Raw genomic sequence first — 25,470 nt, 5'->3', positions numbered from 1 at the left:
GAAGTTTCTTATGAAATCTCATTATTTCTAAATTCCAGCAATTCGTTTTAAATTTTTTAAAAACAAATCTGGGGGGCAGATGATGGCAGTAGGCCATCAGTTAGGGACTCTGATATTAGATGATGATCCACAGTCCAGTCTAAAACATATCTACCACTCAAAGGAACAGTGACAATGCATATTAATCATATCTTCCTCATGCCAGTGATTGTCTAAGAGCAAGTGTGGACAGAAGAAAGACGGAAAAAAAAAAAAAAAAAAGCAAATATGTGGTCACGAGACTATCAAAGGAAGTTGGAAAAGTGAAGGAAAGGTTGGGTATTTTTGGGAAAAAAAAAAAAAAAAAAAGAGAGAGAGAGAGACTCTGAATACCACATAAAAACTCTTCCTACCTGACTATTTTGAATAGAGCTTCCCCTGTGGCCTAGAAAAGTCAAGTATGTCCGTGAAATTCAAATATAATTCATTAACCATAGTCACATGAACCATTTTAAGGTAATATTTAAAAAAAAAAAAAAAAAAAAAAAAAAAAAAAAACACATTTTTTCCTTTACTTAAATCCCACAAGGAAGAGCCTCCAAAGAAAAAGAAACTTAACTAGAGGTAATATTTACTAGAATAAAGTTAACTGTAGCTTCATTTTAAGCTTCTGTTTGTTAGTTAAGCATGTTTCTGTTTCTTCAATCTAAAACTGAGACATTTTTATTGAAAAAGTCTTCTGTATCTCTACTAAGCAATAATTATTTACTCTGAAGGTGTGCAACTCTCAACTTCCTAATTAAAATAAAATAATGGCTTCCCAATCAGTTGTGGAAAGGAGACGTTTAGAGAGTTACCATGAAGCACTTCCCAAGAAACACCATTAAAAATGATGAATACAGGTAGCCGAATATTTTGCTGCTGCTAAATTGAATTCAGTGGATAGGTGGAAGAGATTTCGTTTATTTGATGCCAAGCCTAGATGCATCCATATAAATTGTCTGGCATGTGCAGTATTATAAGTCAAACAGTTTTGCTCCTGTAAAATAATTCTAGATGCAGAGTTTCCTGGATGTAATTTCCAGAGTTATATATTCATCACATAGAATTTAATTCTTATTTTTGTTAGGAATATAACCACAATGTATATGCTGTAACAAAAAGGAGTGAGATTACTATCTTTACCTTAGGTCTGAGGTTTCAGTTCTGAGCTGAATTCCATATTTCCTAGTGAGTTGTTTAATTTTTAAATCAATGACTGAGTATAAATATATAACAGTCAGGGATGATATTAAAAATGTTCAGCCTTACCTATGGCATAAATACTGACCAACCAGAATGGATACCAACTCAGTCAAAATAGATATTAGTTGCTTAAAAAAAGTTATATTTCTATACCAGTATACCACATTACATGCAATCCAGAGAGACGCCTTAGAATGAAGGAAAAAAGGAAAATCCATCTGTGCCTTCAAGAACATCAGTTGTTTCCTATAACTGATGTTTATATTAGAAGGCAATCTCTCTGATTATCATTTAATTCACTTATGATTTAATTCAATGGTCCATAGGGAAAAGGTTCAGGGAAAAAGAGAAAGGAAAAACCTAGAAAGTGAGGCTTCACAACCATTCAGTTCTCTTCTTGCCCATTGTTAGGGGCAATAAGCTAGTGTAGTTTGCAAAATAAGTGATGGTGTTCCCCTCCTAGTAATCATGCTCCTTTCTAATGTAACTTTGAGGCTTCTCCAGTCAAGAGAATGCTATTTCACTTCCTTTTGATTTTGGGCTGGCCTTGTGATTTTCTTTGACCAACAGCGAAAGTGTGCCAATTCTGAGTCCCAGCCCCAAGAAGTATTCATGCTTCCAAGGTTTTACTTCAGAACTTACTTCCATCATGCGAACAAGACTGAGTTGCTTGTTGGATGATGATGGCATAAGGTCCAGTCACTGCTGTGGCTCCAGCTGAATATCCAGGTTGCTACAGATACATGAAGAAGCTCAGCCAAGATAAATCATGGCCAGATTAGCAAAGACACTCAGCTGACACTTAGACTTACAAGATACAACAAATGATTATTAAGTCACAAATATTTGGGATGGCTTGTTATGTAGCAATAAAAAAATAAATACAGTTGGTCTGGATAATTAGGGGAAAAAAACAAAATTCAGGGTTTTTCTTTAACAGATAAGAATGAGGTATACTAACATCCCAGGAGTGTCAGGAATGCATCAGAAATGCATCCCAATTCTGCTCAGTTTTATAGTGCTGAGATTGACAAAAATGTAGCTGTCTGAATAAAAAGGAAGAGAGGATTGAAAAGATTGCCTTTGTGCCATATTACAGAAAAAAATGGAGAAATAATTTTGCAATATATAGCCTCTATATTGTTTTTCTCATTAATGTTTCAGATAAAAATAGATAGAAACCAGACTTCTAGGAATCTTCTTTTCACTGCAGGTCTCAATGTACTCTGTGAAAAGCTTCTAAAATTGAAATGGACCTAATAAAAACATAAATCTTAAAAGATATTTTAAAATAAATATGTATCCATGGTGTCAATTTAAATGTTACTAAATATCACTAGGGAAAGAAACTGACCTTTCTCTTCATTTAAATGGAAATATTTGGGTCCATATGGGACTTTTGATTTAAATGTCATTGATTTGCAACAAATGATAACAAGAATTCTGGCATTGAATATTTCTAGAAATATTATTTATATATAATATTATCTATATTATTGTAATATAGATAATATTTCTAGAATGCCAAGACAGTACATAATCAGAGCTGAGAAGTTAACATTGAGGGGTATATACTGCATAAGGTTAAGGATAATGAGAAGGTTGAACTTCAGAAAAGATCATAGTGACTGTAATTTCAGAAGAATTACAAATGAGATGGACATTACTGATTCCTAATGCCCTTAATTCTGACAAGATGGCCAACTAGCAGGGGCTGCTGCCTCACTCCTCTAAAATCAACCCTGGAGAAACCACACAAGTAAGGCAGAAACGTGGATCTGAGGAACTAACATTAAAAGAATGAAAAGGTCTCTGGGAAACCAATGAAAAAAGAATAAAACAAAAGACTCCTGAACTACTGTACCTGCATGTGTGTGTCTGTACATGTGTGTGCAGGGTGTCAGGGGTGGCGAGAATAATGGGAAAATCTATTGGCAAAGTGGCCTTACCAACTTGCGAAAGGAGAGGATGGGGCAGTGCATTTAAATTCTGTTCTTGCTTATACCTCAAGTTATCTTGAGACAAGCATATCCTGTCACTCATAGATATCAATAGCAATAGTGGAGTCAGCAGAGAAATATCAGGGAGCTGGAAAGCCTGTGGGGTGAGGAACAATGAAAAGAGGTTCAGGTTAATCTGTCCTCTGTCATTCACTCTACCAATGCACCTCACAGTGGAGAACCTGTAGATCAAAACCTACGGAGTTTCTTTCTTCATGATATTCCCCAACCAGAGGAATATCATGGAAGCAAGAATATCTAATATCATGGAGGCAAGCAGGAGTGGTTCTAGGGAGTTCTGTGGTATGTGGGGTGATTGGACACATTATCTACTAGACATTTCTTCTTGAATGCTTCATTAGTCACCTTAGTCTTCGTATGTTCAAAATAGAATTTGTCTTCTTAAGATCTGCCTTTCCTTATTTTGTTCTTTTATACTGAACTATTACCCATATAGTTTTTGAAGCCAGAAATTTGAAAGCCATCCCATATACCATTTGTTCCTAAATTGTATCACTTTTTCCTGCTAAATGTTCATCTCTCCATTCCCACTACTAGGTCCTTAGATATACAATTTTAATTTATATCATGACACATATAACTTATATAACACCATATATAATTTTGCTGCTGGGCTATTATTGTACCTGACTCTATTATCACCAGAATGTGCTTCCTAAAACAAAAATCTGATCACATAGCAGAATAAAACCTTAAAAGTTTCCTTATCCATCATATTTCTAGTTTCTATGTTCAATCATAAACCATTCCACACAGGTAAAAATTTATGTTTTAAAATGACATGTAGAGAAAAAAAAATGCCTATGCCAGTACTTAACCATCTGTGTTCTTAAGACTATTTCCTTTATTAAAATTATGCCCTTTGTAATACTATTTGAAGATCTCCCACTGTCTCAATTTATACAATTAATCCTTCTTAATCAATGATTCTGAATTATCTAGTATGTGATATAATAATGTATTAATTTCCCTCATTTATAGCCTAGATATCCCCCCTCTCCCCATTTCAAAGGCTAGCCACATTGCCAGGAAAGAACTACGTAAATGGTTGAGGAAGATCACTTCTCAGCTTCATCAGTGCTTTTCCTTTCACTGTCAGTGCTGACTGCTCATTTTCCAAAAGAAATGCCAAGCCCTCTAAATGGGATGATGTTTTTCTTCTCCTGAAGGCAGTGGGATAAAGCAGAACTTCACTTAGAGGTGTCAACTAATCTCTTCAGTTTTCCTAAGACAATTAAGTGTACTGCCACAAGTGTATATGTACGTTAAATATGTGGAATAATACCCATGGCTGTTACAAGTAGAAAGGGAAAAGTTCTTACTAATTTTTACTTTTCTTAGAGTCACAAAGTGAAAGCTTTTAAGGAGCTGGTTAGTTATTTTATAGAAATTTTCTGGATTTTAATCTCTCCTCTTTATCCAAGGTCTGAGGATTCCTTATCCACAAGCCTTTCTCTAGGAGTTTCTATACTCATATCTTCCCCTTCCTTTGTTAGGAAACCTCACCTCTAGCCACAGCAGAATTTTTCACAATGTTTTCATTCTACGCCAAACCCACATGTAAAGTCTATGACTTTGTGTCTGAAGTAGCAACCTGAGATTCTGAAGGCCAGTGCTTTTCAGAATGGACAGAAGCCATTACAGTAATATAGGGTAGTAGGGCTTAAGAACTCTGAGTTCTGTGGTTTAATCCAAGATTGGCTCCTCCAGCCTGGAGGTTGCTTTTGATGTTTCCACTAATATGAGATAAAATCTCATCGAGTTCTTTGGCTGTTGAACTCTTTAGATTAAGCACAATATCTTCCCCAAGGGAGGCACTAATTTGGGAGCTAGCACTATTAATATAAAGATACATTTCCCTTTCTGTGGAATCAACGAATCCCTACTGCAAACTTGGACGTTGGACTTCTCTAGTCCTCTTTAAGTGCAAGCAATATAACATAAAACAAGAAAATATATTACCTATAATGGCTTATCTTCTTGGAAGTGCTCAAGATTGATCATTCTAGGAAGGATTCAATTAAATTTTTCAATTTTCCTCTATCTTTATTTTGTGAAATTTGGGGATGAGAAGAAAAGAACATAGCCAATTCTTTCCAATGCATTCATTTTTGCTTCTCTTTTCTTATGTCTAGGCTGTTGTACCTACCTTATAAACTCTGCTATTCCCTTAATCGTAAAGCCCAAGATGTCAATGTCTAACTTAGTGTCTGAAATATAACTCCTTAAATACATGATTACTGAATGAATAAACTACTAAACAGTTTAGATCTTTTGTGCAATATAGGGACTATAGTTTAATAACAATGTATTGTATTCTGGTAAACTGCTAAAAGTAGATTTTAAGTATTTTTAACACAAAAATGATAAGTATGTGAAGTAATAAATATGTTAATTACCCCTTTTTAGCCATTCCACAATATATACATATTTCAAAACAATACATACACAATAAATGTATACATTTTGTATCTGTCCATTGAAATATAAATTAATATTTCAAAAAGAAGCAGTTTATGGTGAATATGAATACTTATTGAAGGAAAAGCTTTGACTCTTTAATTTTGGCACATTTTACCTGCCAAACTTTTGTTTTCCATCCAGAGAATTTGGTTGTTTTCTATTTTATGAATTACAGAATATCCAAAAAGTAGCATTTACAATTTTACTGCAAAAAAATAATCTTGGCACTAATGCCCCCAAAATACTACCCTACCTAAGTGAAACTCAAAAGGAACTTTTATAAAAACAAATTAAAAAACATGTACGCTGGGTGGGTTTATGCAGAGGCTCCTCTAGGTCTGTATGTAGGAGCTACAGAGGAGTGCAATTGCACCTTGAGGGACAAGATAGCCAGCTGTTCAGCTCTGACCTCTTGCTTTCTTAATGCATTCTTGGCTCATAATGATACAATGACTGAAAAGTCTCCAGGCAGTCCAAAGTTCGTAAATCTTACTAACAGAAATTCTGACGTATTTCTATCATACCAGCCAAGACAGTTTTATTTGTATTCATCTTCACTACTCCACAAGGATGTATAAGCACCCAGTCTTGGCTAGCATTTTCCTGGGCATTGTGAAGATTTCACATAGTTTATGATCTAGGTGGCAAATAAGAGTAATGCACAAAATGATTTGGGGAAAATATTTAAAAAACACCACTAAGCACTATAAAAAGAGAGAGAGAGAAAAAAAAAAAAAAAAGCTATATACTCTTCAGTTTAAAGAAACAAGGAGAGAGCCAGGCAGGTATAAGTGAAATAGCATCCTCAAATAGCATCTTTAAACATAAGTAGAAGAGGAGTGCAGGATAGCCATGCATATGCAGCTCTGATGTGCTCCATCTCTCAAACCCAAAGCTTTATCTGCAACTCTATGCCTGATAATATGTACAAAAAACATGGACATTTACAAAGCATATGACAATATATGTGCCTGAACAAGAAGTGCACTAAAATAGTAAATGAAAATTATGCAAAATAATGTTTTTTCAACACTATTAAGAGGTTTTTTGTTTATTTTATATTGTTTTGGCACAGTGAAAAAAGAACAAAATTTAAGTGAACATGTACATTACTATCATGCATTCTGATCATTGGTGTAGTTATATAGTACTATACTATACTATACTATACTATACTTTATACATGTTGATCATATGCTTACCTTAGGGTGAATCTAATATTGTTATGTGCATCTGTCATGATATCTGGGGTTAGGTACTCATGGCCAAATAAACAGACCAAGAAGTCCAGGGAGTTCTTCATGTCACCATACAATGTTGCTGAGGTTAGAGAAATGATGAGAACCAGGAAAGTTTAAAGTTTAGAAAAGAAAAGGGAAAACAGCTGTAAAAGATGGGATTCAAATAGACAAATTTGTCTGAGGAGGAAAACAGATATTGTACAAATTTATTTCCTGTTTCTTCCTGTCAATGATGTAACTCGCTGAAGTCAGACATTAAGGCCGGATGGTTCAGTCAAAAGGAGACCTGTAGCCAGAGACCTTTTTTTTAACAAATTTCGGCAAAAATCTATTAACTTTTATTATTGTTTCCATGTTCATCATGTGCATGACTTTCAATTCCTGCGTTAAAAAAAATTTAAAAAGCTTACTCAAGTGTTCATATCCAACTAGATTCAAACATTGTTATTATAAAAGACTATCAGAACAAAATCCCAGCAGTGAGACCTGTCCTTGGCAGTATTTACAGAGAAATTGATTGTGTAATTAGAATTGCAATGTGCATAGCACATTACTTAATCTAATATTATCGGGGGTTAAAACTACAGTAACCTATCTGACAACAAATGGTTAAAAATAAAAATGATAATCATTAGACTCAAGGAGTTTGAAAGAAATAAACAAAAAGACATGAAGTAGAAAAGAATAATAGAAAATTAACAAAGCCTAAAGATCTTTGAAAAGATTAATATGTTAGATCTCTGACAAGATGAGACAAGTAAAAAGAGAAATAATCAAATAAGTAATATCAGACAGAAGAATGGATAAACTCATAGAAGCAGAGAGTAGAATGGTGGTTGCTAGGGGCTCAGAGAAGTGAGGAAAGGAGTGATGTTTGCCAAGGGTATAAAAATGGTGACGGTGACTGTAGAGGCAATAAATATGTCAGTTACTTGGAATGTGGTCATTATTTCACAGTGCATATCAAACATTAAGATATACAACTTATATATATATTTTATCATCAAAAATTTAAAGAGTAACAAAGTAAAAAATTTTAAAAGACCAAAAGATGAATAAATAACCACAGATACAACAGAGATGGAAAAGTGTATTGAAATAAAATTATAAATAGCTATTTAAATGAAAGTTAGGAAATTTGGATTAAATTGATTGATTTTAGCAAAATGCTATGCCAAAATTGGCTCAAGAAGAAATAGAATTTAAATATATCAATACTTTTTAACATATGAAAGTATTCAAAAGCCTAGTTTTTGATCATTTACCAGTGAGTTCTATACCCATGCTATCATTCAAATAGCTAATAATTAACTTGATCTGATGTTGGTAATTTCAACCTGTTTTATGGTGAAACATGAACTGCATCTCACATATGCACCAAATAAATGTAAGTAGTCCTCAGTTTATTCAGTAGTGTGATAACAATTATAATGAAAGTTATTAAATATTAAGTATATAATAAAATTAAATGTACATCTTGCTTCTTATTAATATGGTAAATAAGATCTATAAGTAACTCTGATATCTATCATAATTTTAAAAAGGTGATGAGCACCAATGTTATTTGGAACTATATCTCAAAATTTTATTGTTAAAGAAGTAACAGATACTCTTAATATTACTGTGGTTTCTTGACTATATTTATAATTAGGGAAATTGCTATAATTCAGTTTCAAGTTAGTGGAAATAAATAAGTGCTCTTATCTGATTCAGATTTTTAGATACCCTAATTCTATCCATGGAAACCTTTGTTCATACACCCCAGGTTAAAAATTTCAAAAGGTAAATTACTTAACCTTTTATACTTTAACTTTCTTATCTGTTAAATGGTAAAATGGGAATAATAATAGTACCTACCATAGTATATTGTTGAAAGAAACAAATTTTCATATATATATATAGCCAGTAGAAGAAAGATGCATATAAATATTTGCTGTGGTTGTTATTGATGTTATGAATCATTCAATGGATAGCCGATTCCTATCTAATAAAAATTGTTCCAGAATATATTGAAAGATAAACAATGCCAAGCTGATTTAATAAGGCTGTGCAATTATCCAAAACCAGATAAAGACAATACACAAAAGCAATTTTAGGGCTATTTCACTAAATACAGATGGAAGAATTCTAAACTAAATATATTTAGAAACAATAAATCATGCTCAGTTTGTGAACCAACATCAGATTTATTAATGATATTCAGCACATTAATAGACTCAAAGATAAATATTATATCGTTACCTCAATAGATACACAAAAAAGCAATTGTCTAAGTTCAACACTTATTTAGGACAAAAAAATCAGCAAACTAGGAAAAAAAGAGAATCTCCTCAATTTGAAAAATACAATTCCAAGAAGTACAGTAAAATGTATACTTAAGAAAATGTATATGAAAGCCCTCTACAATTAAAAATTAGCAAGGGTTCCATTATCACTTGTATTATTTATCAGAGTTTGAAATGTATATTAAAATAAATAAGATGTATAAAGACTTCATATACATAGAAAAATCAGTAGAATAAATAGAAACACCATTAGTAAAAATAAGAAATTTTTGCATGTTTGTTGGAATCAAAATAAGCATTGAAAAATGAATTGAATCCCTCTACATTAAAAATGACCAGTTACAAAATATAATGAAAAACACAACATTTTATTAGTAGTAACAGAAACTAAGAATTGTAATAGTAACAATCACTAAAAGTATCTAGTGATCATCTCAATGTAAAAAATACTAAAATCTTTCTAAAAGGTATAAAGGAAGGACAATGGAAAGAATCTGTGGTGTTGGATAAAAATGACTATTACAAAAATTGGATTTTCCCCAAATTAATTAATACAACTACTCCAGTCATAATTCTAATTGTCTTGTAAAATAATTTAATAGGTTTGTTCTAAAAATTCTATGAAAGTATAAACATTCATGAATATCTAAGGAGAAATTCTGAAAAAAGGTAGGAAAAAAGGGACTAGATATGACACAAACTGAAACAGTAGTATTAAAACCATATAGTACAAGTAAAAGACTAGATCAATAAATCAATGGAACCAAATATAAAGCCTTGAACAGACCTATGTATGGGTATTTAGTATTGGATGAAAGTATTCCTACAAATCAATAGAGTGAATATAGACTAATTTATAATTATGTTGGGCAAATTGGAATATTATATCAAGAAAAGTAAAACTGAACTCATAATATCATTTACAATGGTGAACTCTGGTTAAAAACCTTAATGTAAAATACACACACATAAAACCCCTGAAATTTATAGAAGAAATGGTTTTCTTAAACAAAACTACAAAAGTATAAATCCAAAGATAAAATTTTGATGAATCTAATTAAGAATTTTATCCCAATAAACAGGCTAATGACACATAGGAGAGTGTATTTGCATTGAGAGAAATGGCAAGGGATCTCCGTTTTCTTGTAAGAAAGGCCATGAGAAGTAAATACCACGGCTGCAATAACCAGAAATAATAAAAATAAATTTTAAAAAATATTTGGATAAAATCGGATTGCTGCAGAAGCAACAAAGAAAACACTTTTCTCAAATTAGCTCATTTTCTTCCTTAAAGCATTTGTGAATCTGGATGTAGACTGAGGACAGAGCGGCTTTATTAGAGAAAAAAAAAAAAAAATCACCGAAGTTTTTGACATTACTTGGCTAAGGATGATATATCAGAATCTAGAAGAACCCCAGATATATGTCTGTTTCCCCCACAAGGTATTTGCAGGGGGTTGGGAAGTTAAAGGAGTCTAGGAACCTGGACCAGAAATTTCTAAAAGAGATCATTACATCTTTCAGTTTCATGGTAATTAGGAGACAAAACCTATTAAAGAGAGAGGCCCTGTTTTCAACACGGAGTCAATACCCTCTAGATATTTGCAGACATTGATGCTACATGGAGTAGGAGGTTAACAGGCTGATTTCAAAACCTGTAAGTAAAATAATTGAATCTTGCAGTCTTTCAGGACTGTAGAGGCAGAATCTTACCAGTCTCTTGGTGCTTTCTACAAACCAGAGATAATGCTGAGTTTCTCTAAATTACAACCCAGCTCTGACTCATCTAAAGCTCTTTCCGAATTAAGGTAACTAGCCCCTTATCCTGTCTGGCTAACAGATAGAATGAAGAGAAAGAAAGAAAGATAAACAGAAAGAAAAAAAGACAAATGGAGAAGGTGACAAGATGATAATAGCTATCTGGAAAGATGGCAGCAGCAATGATGTCAAATTTTTAAATATTTCAGTATCTCCTCATAAAAACAGAGTAACTAGGCCAGGTGCAGTGGCTCACGCCTGTAATCCCAGCACTTTGGGAGGCTGAGGCGAGTGAATTACCTGAGGTCAGGAGTTCAAGAGCAGCCTGACCAACATAGTGAAACCCTGTCTCTACTAAAAATACAAAAATTAGCCAGGCGTGCGGGCTTGTGACTGTCGCCCCAGCTACTCAGGAGGCTGAGAGAGGAGAATTGCTTGAACCCGGGAGGCGGAGTTTGCAGTGAACCAAGATCGCGCCACTGCACTCCAGCCTGGGTGACAGAGCAAGACTCTGTTTCAAAACAACAACAACAAAAACAAAACAAAACAAAACAAAGAGTAACTAGGTAAGCCCTCTTTCCTCTGGAAGGAAGGAACACCATCCAAAGTCTCTGATATTCTTTTACATACAATGTTAAGTATGCAAATATTGGTGGTCCAAATATTGGAGTATTTGATTATCACTGTAGAATTGACCTACCTGGGAATTGGGAAAAAAATCCTGGTTTCCTTCTCTGCTAATTTATAAGCAAATGTGGTGGAATCATTCCCTGGAATATTGTGTACATAATTTAGAAGCAACAGAACCATATACCATTGAAATTTGAATAGGTAATAACAGAATGCTGAGTGACGAAATTAAGAAACACTGTGCATACGTACACAAAACATCGTGGGGTTTGTTTGCTTTTTGAGACGGAGTCTCACTCTGTCGCCAGGCTGGAGTGCAGTGGCGCCATCTTGGCTCACCACAACCTCCGACTCCCTGGTTGAAGCGATTCTCCTGCCTCAGCCTCCTGAGTAGATGGGATTACAGGCATGTGCCACCACGTCCAGCTAATTTTTGTAGTTTTAGTAGAGATGTTGGCCAGGCTGGTCTAGATCTCCTGACCTCATGATCCGCCCATCTCGGCCTCCCAAAGTGCTGGGATTACAAGTATGAGCCACTGTGCCGGCCTAGAGGATTTTTTTAAAGAGAATTTTGGTCCCATGAGCAAAATCCTTTTGTCTTTTGTTCTAAACATAGATATTCTAGAAGACTTTTTAAAGAGAGTTTTGATCTCACGAGCAATCCGAGGAATGAAAATTTTAAAATTAATACTATAAGTTTTATCCCCTAGTTTGGCAAAAATTTGAAAGTTGAATAATATCTCTTGGTAAGGATATCAAGTAACGGACACTTCTGAAATGCTGCTAGGAGTATAAATTGGTAGAATCATGCTGGACAACTATTAATTGACCATTGCGTAAAGCAAATCCAACAGTTCCATTTTTAAGTACTTACATTAAATTCTTTTGCGTTTGCACAAGAGGACAAGTATGAGAATATTAGTCTCAGCATTGTTTGTCATGGTGCAGTAGGGGAATTGATAAAGAAAATCTCATGTGTTCGTTTGAAGGAATACTAAACATTGTAAAATAGAATTGAGATCTCAAACGCTAATGTTTAAATTAATAAAGCAAAATACAGAACCATATGTATCATATGCCAATTATATAAAATTTAAAATGCTCATGTATATAACAATTTACATTATCTAATTGTACTTTTACAACTAAAAATATTGAAAATGATGGATTTTCCTGGGAAAAAAGGAAAGGGAAATGAGACAAAAAAATGTAAATTAAAAACGAGACATTGGCTACATCTACAATGCTTCATTTTGAAAGGAAAGAAAAAAAAGACTAGTGGATAAGGTGACAATAGCTATCTGGAAAGATGGCAGCAGCAATTATGGCAAGTTTTGGAATCTTTCCATACCTCCTCATAAAAACCAGACAGTTTTTATGTAACTATGTAGTTACATAGTTACCCTGTAACTATCTAGAATGGAATGGAAATTATAAAGGGGCTTCTGGGGTCTCAAGCAGTTCTATTTCTGGATCGAGGTGGTGTTTGACTTGTAATAATTTCAAAAATTGGTAATAGCAGCTGTGTATAGATAAGTAGAATACACGTACTTGTCATATTATTTGTGCTTTACTGTTGCATTGAAATTCCTCCAAAAATATAATAAAATATGTTGGTGGATCAACATCAAGATATTAGAAAGCTGGTATACATATTTTCCTCAAAGCCCAAAGTTATAAGCCATAAAACTCACTTATTCATTTCTCTAAGCCTAGATTCAACAATAGGCTCTGAGCTTCTTTGATTGCCATGTTCTGCTTGATCATAAATAATATACATAGGATACTATATTTAGAAATATTGCTTACTCAAAATTCTGGAAGTTCTCAGTAAATTTTATACTAAATTAGGAATGTTTTATCATTCATGGATAAAATGGGCAGACAGATTATACTATGCAGAGATTTTTATAATAGTACACATTTTATGATAATCTATCCAAATATTCCATCTATGCCCCAATAATGATAATAAAACGTACACTGAATAAGTTCATTATTATTTATAGTTTAAAAATTAATTTTTTATACATTATTAGTTGATTTTCTCAACACATCTAAGCATTCAGATGCATTAACCCTATTTTTAATTTAATTTAATTTAATTTAATTTAATTAATCTATTTGAGATAGGTTCTTGCTCTGTCACCCAGGCTGGAGTGCAGTGGCATGATCACAATTCACTGCAGCCTCAATACGCCTGTGCTCAAGCAATCCTTCCACCTCAGCCTCCCAAGTAGCTGGGACTACAGGCACAAGCCACCATGCCCACCTAACTTAAAAAGGATTTTTAAAAGACAGGGTCTTGCTATGTTGCCCAGACTGAACTTCAACTCCTGGGGTCCAGTTACCCTCCGACCTCGGCCTCTGAAAGTGCTGGGATTACAGACAAGAGCCACCATGCTGGGACAATAGTAATTGATTTTTACTCTCTAACCTAAAAAGGTTAATTAACATGCCCAATATTACATGAAAATTCATGGAAGAAATAAAATTCCAACTTAAGTATTATTTTTCTTTAAGTCTGGTGTTTTGCCATTAATCTTAAAGTATTGATTTTTTTTTCTGGATTTGCTGCCTAGTCCACTGTAATTGGCAACTGAACTCATGGGTTTAACCTCATTAACTTAATTTTCTAACTGTGTTAATTAACTTAGGACAAGCATGATTAGACATTGAATTTTACCTGAAAAACATAAGGGATCCTCAAAAATATTTTATTTTGCTTTCAAACTCATTAAAGAGCACTAAGCAACCAAAGTAGATATACTCAATAAGAGGAATGAAAAGCTTACTTTGTCATCTGCTAACAACCCTCACAAAGCCAAGCCCGAAGTAGTTTCATAGACACAGATTTCCTTAGAAACCCTAGGGTTATAGGTTAGTTGCAATTAGGATATTAATAAGAACATTGACATAGGTAATAAAAATTCTATTTGGCCAAGGATAGAATGTTTGAGAGTTTCAGATCTCAGTACTTTGCCATGCAACCTATTGCCATGCAATATTAAGGTGCTTAATATTGACCCACTGGCTCCAAACTTATGTAAAGGAGTTTGTAATATTGGTTTAATAACACAGCTATCCTTGTTGATTTTTTTATTCTATGTCAGAAGTAAAAGCAAACGTGCTAAAAGAGAATATGGGCATAAATTATGAAACCTCAGCCATGCAAGCCCTCCTAATTTTAATTGCCCTATTTTAAAAAAATATCAATCAGCTAAAAACTATTTCTTGGGTGGCTACAAAACCTATTACTGAATTGTTTCTACAACGATTTACAAAGCAAACATCCTGAGTATCTATTGATTTCTCACAAGAAACTCTGGGAAACATATCAATTCAACAAATCAATTTAAAATACAGTTATTGATCTGCTAATAGTGCCAAACACTGAAATATCTTTTACATATACAAAAATAAGTACAACTTGAGGCTTTTTGCCCTTAAAGAGGTATCAATCTAGGAAGAAGAAAATACAGATAATTAAATAATATAATGTAAGTACATTCCTATCTGTGATCATAAAAATTATAATCTTTCCTCTATATCTTCATGCAGCCCACAGTCCTAAAAGAATTCAAGCTCTCTAAAGACTCAGATGAGGAAATAATTAGTTCTACACTGTAGTAAGGGAAGTTAGAGAAAATGTTTTAGAAATTAAAATTTTTCATCTGACTCATTCTGAATTTCATGTGAGCTTCCACAACTTAAAACCCTTCTGGCAACTGAAAATATTTGCTGTTTGTTAAGACAAATTATTTTGTTCAGTTTTTCTTATCCATTGAATCACCTAGAGTTTTTAGATTGCAAGTAACAGAAATTCACTTAAATTAGACCACATAAAATACATTAACTAGAAGAAATGTGATGATCAAACATAAAGAAACCAGAAGGACAGATCTTAGAAGAGAAACCGAAAAGGTTCTGGAGAACTCCTCCAGGATCTACATCACAGAAAGTGATGAATAGTTTCTTCAAAATGCTGTTATCGGGAAAAAAACAAATGGAGTTCCAATCCTATGTTGAAAGGATGATATAAAATATATATGCAAAATAGACATGCCATAAAGATATAATTTAACAAATTATTATGAAGCAAATACCATATAACAGCTGCTCAGATAAATGGAACATTTATCAGTATTATGTAAGCCTTTAATGTGTCCTTTCCTAATTAGAATCCACTCATTTATGACTTAGTGAAAATAATTTTCTTGCTGCTCCTAAACTTATGTAAAGTTCAAAAACAAGGCAACTATTGCCTATTCTTTCTCGCTATGATCAAAATCAAATTTTAGACAAGAAATAAGAGAAGAAATGAATAGAGAGAGAGAGAGAGAGAGAGAATGCAGAGAGGAGGGAAGAAAAAGAGATTGACTCAGGTATTCAGGTTGACCAAGCTTGGAAAACATCCTCAGACTTGACTGACAATGCTAATGAATAGATCAACAGAGAAATATTACTTTAAGCTATACATGATGTCAATAACTGCAGAAATGTGAACTCATGCTAATCAGGAAAAATTGACAAAATATCTGCTGTATCCATGAATTTTCCATTAGAGCCACAACAGCAAAAGTTCATATATAGTAAAAGATTTTCAGATGTCAGGAAACTGTCCAATTTAGGACCGTATATCTTGACTCAATCAAAAATCAACATCTTGACTTTGACTTCTTCATGTTCTTTACATTGCAGAGTTCATTTAAGACCTCAATCAAATGCTTCCACTTCTAAGAAGCCAACTAAAGCCCTTGCAACTCTTCTCTAGACTAAAAGTTGGTATTTATCAGTCAGTATTACATTCTCTTTATACTACCTTTTTTTTTTTTTTTTTTTTTGGACAATTTTGTTGCATTTTGTTTCCATGTGTAAGCACTGACAACTGCAAAGAGGCAGCATTTTCCACTTACTTTTCTGAAAAACCACGTGGCTAGATTAACTTTCTGCCCACTCAGGACAGGATTGAATAAATCTTATCCACCACCCACCCCTCAGCAAAAGCTAAAAAGGGGGAGTTGTGGCAATCGCTTAAAAAACAAATCAATGTGTAAGAATTCCCAGTTGGTCAGTAATCAGATTTGCTCTTTTTGCACTTGGAGGGCACTCCCTACCTCCTCACCCCTCCCAACCATCACCACCTCCTTCAAAGGAGACACACAGAAAGTGCCTTTCAAAAAGAAAACCTATTCTGGTGAGTGCCATAGGCTTAGATGTATCTGCCAATTCCAGCCAAAGGGATGGCCATCTGTCAATTTAGAAAGCTTGAGAGCTGTGATGTCACTCCAGCATCATGGTCAGCTCCATGCCAGTACAACAGCCTCAAAGGTTAAAATACAGATAACACACAGGCACATACACATTTATGGATGTTAAATACCAGAACGTAAATCCACTTTAGAGATGTATCGAATGAGGAAAAGGGGTTGGTGGTAGGGCTGTATGTTTTGGGCACTGGTGCCTGTTGCACTCAGAATTAACACTGCTTAACTAACATCATGCTGGGGAAAAGAGGGAGATAGAGTGGAAAGAGAGGAAGTAAATGTAACAAAGGAAAACAGCTTGCCTGAAATTATGTGATTTTTTTTTTTTCCTCTCTTGACTGAATAATGCATTTTGAATTGGAAAAACGTCTTTCCTTCACACTCTTCCAAATAATCAGAGGGAATATAAAAGCTGACTCAGAATACAAATAAAACCTGTTTCATGTCCCCCACACCTCCAAAAAAAATATTATTCATACCCCAAGCCCATAAATTACAAGGCAGGCAATTGATTTCCTAATTAGGAGGCAAACCATGTCCACCTAGAGGATGAGGCAGTTGTGCCAAGGGTCCCTTCTGAAAGCTCCAGCTCTGACTCTGCCCCTTTCAGGCCTCAAAAGTTAAGCATCCGTCTTCCGTGGAGTTTTAAGTCTCTCTGGAGTGCCCGCCAGCCAATGCCTCCCGGGCAGTGGGAGGTCAGGGCCCTCCTGGCTTTCCTATGCATTCCCTGCCAGGTGTCTAGACTGTTCCATCCACATACAGCATTAACTTCATTCAGTTGGTAGAAGTGGGCACCAACGGGAGACAGCACCTTCTGCATTAGTCATGCCAGACAGGCCACAGAGGGAAACTAGAGGCCAGAAAAATGATTTTAAAAGGAAAAGAAAAGGCAGTCACCTAGTTTTTGAGAAAACTTAAATTCAATTTGTATCACCTGTTATAAGATTTCTACATTCCAGAATTTTGATAGTAATTTGTTAAAAGATGACATATTAGGTGGCACATTGTTATGTTAATAGGCTCTAATGAATCACATTTCTCAGTATTCACATTGTTGGTGTTTCCCTCCCACATGTTCTTGGTTATGTGACTTACTTAGGAGAATGAGGAAAAACATGTACACAGTGGGCCTTGTCCTCAAGGAGTATTGCTGCCACCATTCTAGACTTCTAGAGGATCAAAGACCACATGGAAAGGAAAGCAGCCATCACAAATGTCCCAGTCAAGCTGTGCTCGCAACAGACCATCTAGCTGAATGAATCTGCATGAGAGAGCCCAGGATAGCATTGCGGGGCCACCCACCTAACTCAAAGAATTGCAAGAAATAATGTTTTTTGTTGTTGTTGTTGTTGCTTTAGGTCAGCAATAGATAATTGATCCGTAAAATGGTACCAGAATTGGATGGTTGTTAAAACACACTCCTAAAATTTGTGCTATTGGTTTTGAGACCGGGCAGTGAGTAGTCACTGGAAGAGTTGAGAGGAGCCTGCTATTAGAGGCTAGAAAGATGTTTTGTAGTCTTGAAGCAATAACAAACTGTTTTCTGCAGTCTTTGGAGATGTAGAATATGCCTAATGGTTCAGTAATGTGAATCTAGCTAAGGAGAATTCTAGGCAGAGTTAAAAATGTCAATTTTCTTCTTTGACTGTATATGATAAAGAGAAAGAGGAGCTAAAAGGGGCATTTTACTTTGTAAGGGAATGTAAAGAATATGTAAAGAAACTAAGAGTTGCTTGGTTGAAAAATCAAAACATTTCACATAATCTCCAGATGGCAAAGAATTCTCATAAAAAGAAATGCCTTTAAAATAATTATCAAATCAGTATTGTAGCTGTAGGACCCTTTGTGAAGACCTCAAGACTATTGAAAGAGGTGCCTAGTAGACCCTTTTATCTAGAAAAAAAGACTCTTTAGAATCTTATAAGCTTTGTCCCACGGCAGCCAAAAATTGAGTTTAAGGGAAAGAAAGAGGTCTGCCTTAAAAATAATTGTAAATGTGGCTTTCCGGGGCATCAAGTGAACTCTACCTGACTTGCAGAAAGATTACAAAGTTTTTAAGAGAATTTATCAGTTCGTATTGAAAAAAATAGAGACAGCGTGAAAGGAAAAGAAGCCATTGTCTCCCTCAATTTACTGAGGGTTAGTAGACTGATAAACCTACTCAGCTACAAATGTAGGTCATTTCTTATTTGGAAAAAAAAAAAAAAAAAAAAAAAGACATCTCATAGGCCAGAACTGAATTTTCAGAGACAAAAGCCAAGAATCACAGAAGACAATGCTTTAGAAAATGACTCCCAGCTTCCAGGAATAGAACTAGGCCCTAATCAAGGAACATTCTCTGCTTTCAGTGTGGCTTGTGCCTGTCTGGCATTTAGAGTTGCTATGATCCAGTGATTGCCATGTTCTTCTCTTCCTTTCTTTTGTTGAATGGGAGTGTCTATTGCTGTCACTGCTCCCTGATTCATTGTTTTGTGTTAAGTATGTGAGGGACAAATAGCTTGTTTTTGTAAGTCATGAGGATTTATATCAAAAGAGCTCCACCCAAAATACCTCATCCATATCCAAACCTGATTCTGTTTATTAGATCATAAACTCCCTAATTGATGCTATGACTGGATGAAGCCATCAGTGTTTCAGAGGTGATGAGTGTGTTTTGTGTATGAAAAAGACATGAATCACTAGAGCCAGAAGCTGGACTGTGGAAGATTGCTACCAAAATGGAATCCAGTGAATCACACCTTCCTGTAACCACATGCCTGTGATACCTCCTCCCTCATGGAATTTGCTTTTGCCAATGGAACATCAAGCATTTGCATATTGGCGCTTGCACTCTTGAAACACTGCTGCCCTATGTGAGGAAGCCTGGTCTAACCACCTGGAGGATGGAAGACCACATTGGGAAAGACACAAAGCCATCTCAGTTTTCTCAGCTGAAGTTAGCTCCCAACCAATTTTTTAGATGGGTACAGCTGTTCAAGTAAGCCAGGTAAATATAGCAAAAGAATTACTCAGTTATAAGTTAGGGACCAGTATCAAAGCTTTCTGGAGCCTTTATCATGCCTAACTAATGCTGAGAAATAGTAAACATTCAATTATTGCTGGCTAATTGGTTAACCCTTCCATATGATTATTTTTCTTTTAGGGATACTTTAGTTTTCAATAATTTATACATCTATAAATAAATACCATACCAAAATGATCTTTAACTTTGAATATTAGTTTTTTACCTTCCACTTTTTAACCATGTTATGATGTACAAGTAGAAGAGATTTGTTGAGAATTTTACAGCTTAAATCAAGTTTCAAATCACTGACCCGTACGCATTCTTGTTTAACACTTGGGATTTAATTTAAAAGTCTGGATTTATCCTGAATAATGCTTTGATAGAACTAGGAGGGCAAGAAAAGGAGGATGAGAGAAGCTCATGACAAAATGTCACAGATTCCTACTATTATTACCATGTTTCAGTAGTTTTTCTCAAATGAATGCTTCCAATTTGTTATATTTCTTTAATCAATTTCCAGAGATCAGAAATTGATGTTTTTGACAGTTTTGTCTAGTTTTATCATTGCATTACGTGGAGGGAATTTGCTAAGCTCCTCACTGAGCCATTCTGAAACTCCCATTTCCCCATTGCTTCTGTTTGAAGAATTCTTATTTATTATCTTCTTACTATTTTCCAGGTAATCTGTCAATAATAATGTATATAGATATATTTATATTACAGTGTACATTATTATTCACTACCAATTTCTTTCTTCTTCATCTTATTCTATCTTTAGGATTCTGTTCTGGTTCATTTTATTGGTTTGTTTATGTAATTATTCCTTAAGTATTTTCCTCAGATAACACATATGAATTATACACTCTATATTCACAGTCCTAGTAACAAAAAGAACTTTGGCACACATGGGCATATTATTCACTAGGGAACTTTCACTTCTGTGGGTGATCTGAATAGAGCCTATGAATCCCATGCTAATGAGCACATGAGCTTGTCCTGGGTCTCTTTTAAAAATCATGAGCAGGGAAAATGTTACCCCAAACCTGAAAAGAATCCTGGAAAACTCTGCTTACTGACTCTGAGACATATTAGGAAGCAAATCAAGTGATGTGTAAAGACATAATTCCTTTCAAGGGATCAGGACTTCATGTCTACCAGCTTATGGGGAAAAAAACCTAAACTCATGTGTTGTGCATGAAGAAAAGCCTTGATCAATAAACTGACATAAGCTTGACATAAAAACTGGACTAAAGCTGAATAAAAGGTTGTGGCTCAATTAAAAGTATGCCCATTTTAACTAGAGGGGAGAGTTTCATTATCCACAGCATTCAAAGACTCTTAAATGAAGAAAATGACCAAGGAAGATGAATTCATAAAATAATTATAAAACATATGAGAAAGCCTAATACCAACCATGTAGCCTTGGATTTTATAAAATAAACATTTGCATCCAAATGACTATAGCAAATAGAACAATCTGAAAGGGTATCAAAAATAAATACATTTCATGTCTACAACAATTATATGAAGATATTCACACAATAAAACAATAATAGAAAAATTTTGAAACAAGAAGAGCCAGATGTGAAAAGTATACAAAAAATGCTTAATACAAAATATAGTCATCAAAATAAAAATTGTTCAACATTGATCAAGTGTGGATGAAATATTCTAAAGAAAGAATCAATTAATGAAACAGTTCAGGAAATCTTTCAGACATAGAAAGATAAAATGGAAGAAAATGTGAAAAAAAAATGAAGAATATACATCACCATCCTGGATTTCTCTCTGAAACTCCAAACTTGTATATTCAACTGTCAGCTCATCTATTCATACTTGGATATCTAAGACATTTCAAACTCAGCATGGCTAAAACTGAACTCTTAATTCTCCCACCAAAAACTATTTTATTCACAGTCTTTCCCATCTCAGTTAATGCCAGCTCTATCCTTCCAGTTAATTAGGCCAGTTACCCTGGTGTAAGCTTGATGTCTCCTTATTTTCCTATGTTAAATTCAATGTATCATCAATTTGTCGACTCTAGTTTCAAAATATATTCAATATCTGACCACTTCTCACCATCTCCACTAGTACCTCCCCAGTCTGAGTCACTATCATCTTTCACCTGGATTATCTGTTGAAAGTTTCTTATCTGGTCTTCCTGTACTGCCCTTTCTGAACTGTAGTCTGTTCTCAACACAGAAGCTAAAGTGGTATCGTTGTAGTATAATATGACTTATATCTAGTCTGCACTTAAAACTTGATAATTTCATTTCATTAGAGTAAAAACCAAAGTCCTTCAAGTATCTATATAATCTGCCACCTGCACATATATTATCACCTCTCTATCTCCATCTCTTTGTCTCTCCCCTTCCCCATCACTCACTCTGCTCTAGATACAGTGGGATTCTTGCTGTTCTCTGATTATATCAGGCATGGTTTACCCTTGTGACTTCATCTTAAGCTGTTACTTCTTTCTAGAACATCCCTTCTCCAAATAGCCATGACTAATTTCCTCATCAAGTTAACTGCTCCAGGGGGGGCGGAGCAAGATGGCCGAATAGGAACAGCTCCAGTCTCCAACTCCCAGCGCGAGCGACACAGAAGACCGGTGATTTCTGCATTTTCAACTGAGGTACTGGGTTCATCTCACTGGGGAGTGCCGGAGGATCGGTGCTGGTCAGCTGCTGCAGCCCGACCAGCGAGAGCTGAAGCAGGGCGAGGCATTGCCTCACCTGGGAAGCGCAAGGGGGAAGGGAATCCCTTTTCCTAGCCAGGGGAACTGAGACACACAACACCTGGAAAATCAGGTAACTCCCACCCCAATACTGCGCTTTAAGCAAACAGGCACACCAGGAGATCATATCCCACGCCTGGCCGGGAGGGTCCCACACCCACGGAGCCTCCCTCATTGCTAGCACAGCAGTCTGTGATCTACCGGCAAGGCAGCAGCGAGGCTGGGGGAGGGGCGCCCGCCATTGCCGAGGCTTAAGTAGGTAAACATAGCCGCTGGGAAGCTCGAACTGGGTGGAGCTCACAGCAGCTCAAGGAAACCTGCCTGTCTCTGTAGACTCCACCTCTGGGGACAGGGCACAACTATACAACAACAAAAGCAGCAGAAAACTCTGCAGACGCAAACGACTCTGTCTGACAGCTTTGAAGAGAGCAGTGGATCTCCCAACACGGAGGTTGAGATCTGAGAAGGGACAGACTCCCTGCTCAAGTGGGTCCCTGACACCTGAGCAGCCTAACTGGGAGACATCCCCCACTAGGGGCAGTCTGATACCCCACACCTCACAGGGTGGAGTACACCCCTGAGAGGAAGCTTCCAAAGCAAGAATCAGACAGGTACACTCGCTGTTCAGAAATATTCTATCTTCTGCAGCCTCTGCTGCTGATACCCAGGCAAACAGGGTCTGGAGTGGACCTCAAGCAATCTCCAACAGACCTACAGCTGAGGGTCCTGACTGTTAGAAGGAAAACTATCAAACAGGAAGGACACCTACACCAAAACCCCATCAGTACATCACCATCATCAAAGACCAGAGGCAGATAAAACCACAAAGATGGGGAAAAAGCAGGGCAGAAAAGCTGGAAATTCAAAAAATAAGAGCGCATCTCCCCCGGCAAAGGAGCGCAGCTCATCGCCAGCAACGGATCAAAGCTGGACGGAGAATGACTTTGACGAGATGAGAGAAGAAGGCTTCAGTCCATCAAATTTCTCAGAGCTAAAGGAGGAATTACGTACCCAGCGCAAAGAAACTAAAAATCTTGAAAAAAAAGTGGAAGAATTGATGGCTAGAGTAATTAATGCAGAGAAGGTCCTAAACGAAATGAAAGAGATGAAAACCATGACACGAGAAATACGTGACAAATGCACAAGCTTCAGTAACCGACTCGATCAACTGGAAGAAAGAGTATCAGCGATTGAGGATCAAATGAATGAAATGAAGCGAGAAGAGAAACCAAAAGAAAAAAGAAGAAAAAGAAATGAACAAAGCCTGCAAGAAGTATGGGATTATGTAAAAAGACCAAATCTACGTCTGATTGGGGTGCCTGAAAGTGAGGGGGAAAATGGAACCAAGTTGGAAAACACTCTTCAGGATATCATCCAGGAGAACTTCCCCAACCTAGTAGGGCAGGCCAACATTCAAATCCAGGAAATACAGAGAACGCCACAAAGATACTCCTCGAGAAGAGCAACTCCAAGACACATAATTGCCAGATTCACCAAAGTTGAAATGAAGGAAAAAATCTTAAGGGCAGCCAGAGAGAAAGGTCGGGTTACCCACAAAGGGAAGCCCATCAGACTAACAGCAGATCTCTCGGCAGAAACTCTCCAAGCCAGAAGAGAGTGGGGGCCAATATTCAACATTCTTAAAGAAAAGAATTTTAAACCCAGAATTTCATATCCAGCCAAACTAAGTTTCATAAGTGAAGGAGAAATAAAATCCTTTACAGATAAGCAAATGCTTAGAGGTTTTGTCACCACTAGACCTGCCTTACAAGAGACCCTGAAGGAAGCACTCAACATGGAAAGGAACAACCGGTACCAGCCATTGCAAAAACATGCCAAAATGTAAAGACCATCGAGGCTAGGAAGAAACGGCATCAACTAACGACCAAAATAACCAGTTAATATCATAATGGCAGGATCAAGTTCACACATAACAATCTTAACCTTAAATGTAAATGGACTAAATGCTCCAATTAAAAGACACAGACTGGCAAACTGGATAAAGAGTCAAGACCCATCAGTCTGCTGTATTCAGGAGACCCATCTCACACGCAGAGACATACATAGGCTCAAAATAAAGGGATGGAGGAAGATTTACCAAGCAAATGGAGAACAAAAAAAAGCGGGGGTTGCTATACTAGTCTCTGATAAAACAGACTTTAAACCATCAAAGATCAAAAGAGACAAAGAAGGCCATTACATAATGGTAAAGGGATCAATTCAACAGGAAGAGCTAACTATCCTAAATATATATGCACCCAATACAGGAGCACCCAGATTCATAAAGCAAGTCCTTAGAGACTTACAAAGAGACTTAGACTCCCATACAATAATAATGGGAGACTTCAACACTCCACTGTCAACATTAGACAGATCAACGAGACAGAAAGTTAACAAGGATATCCAGGAATTGAACTCATCTCTGCAGCAAGCAGACCTAATAGACATCTACAGAACTCTCCACCCCAAATCAACAGAATATACATTCTTCTCAGCACCACATCGTACTTACTCCAAAATTGACCACGTAATTGGAAGTAAAGCACTCCTCAGCAAATGTACAAGAACAGAAATTATAACAAACTGTCTCTCAGACCACAGTGCAATCAAACTAGAACTCAGGACTAAGAAACTCAATCAAAACCGCTCAACTACATGGAAACTGAACAACCTGCTCCTGAATGACTACTGGGTACATAACGAAATGAAGGCAGAAATAAAGATGTTCTTTGAAACCAATGAGAACAAAGATACAACATACCAGAATCTCTGGGACACATTTAAAGCAGTGTGTAGAGGGAAATTTATAGCACTAAATGCCCACAAGAGAAAGCAGGAAA

Source organism: Macaca fascicularis, chromosome 6 (assembly GCF_037993035.2).
Source record: "Macaca fascicularis isolate 582-1 chromosome 6, T2T-MFA8v1.1".
In the NCBI taxonomy this organism is placed as follows: Eukaryota; Metazoa; Chordata; class Mammalia; order Primates; family Cercopithecidae; genus Macaca; species Macaca fascicularis.
The sequence above is the reverse complement of the archived record's forward strand: the minus strand, read 5'-3'. Positions refer to the sequence as shown.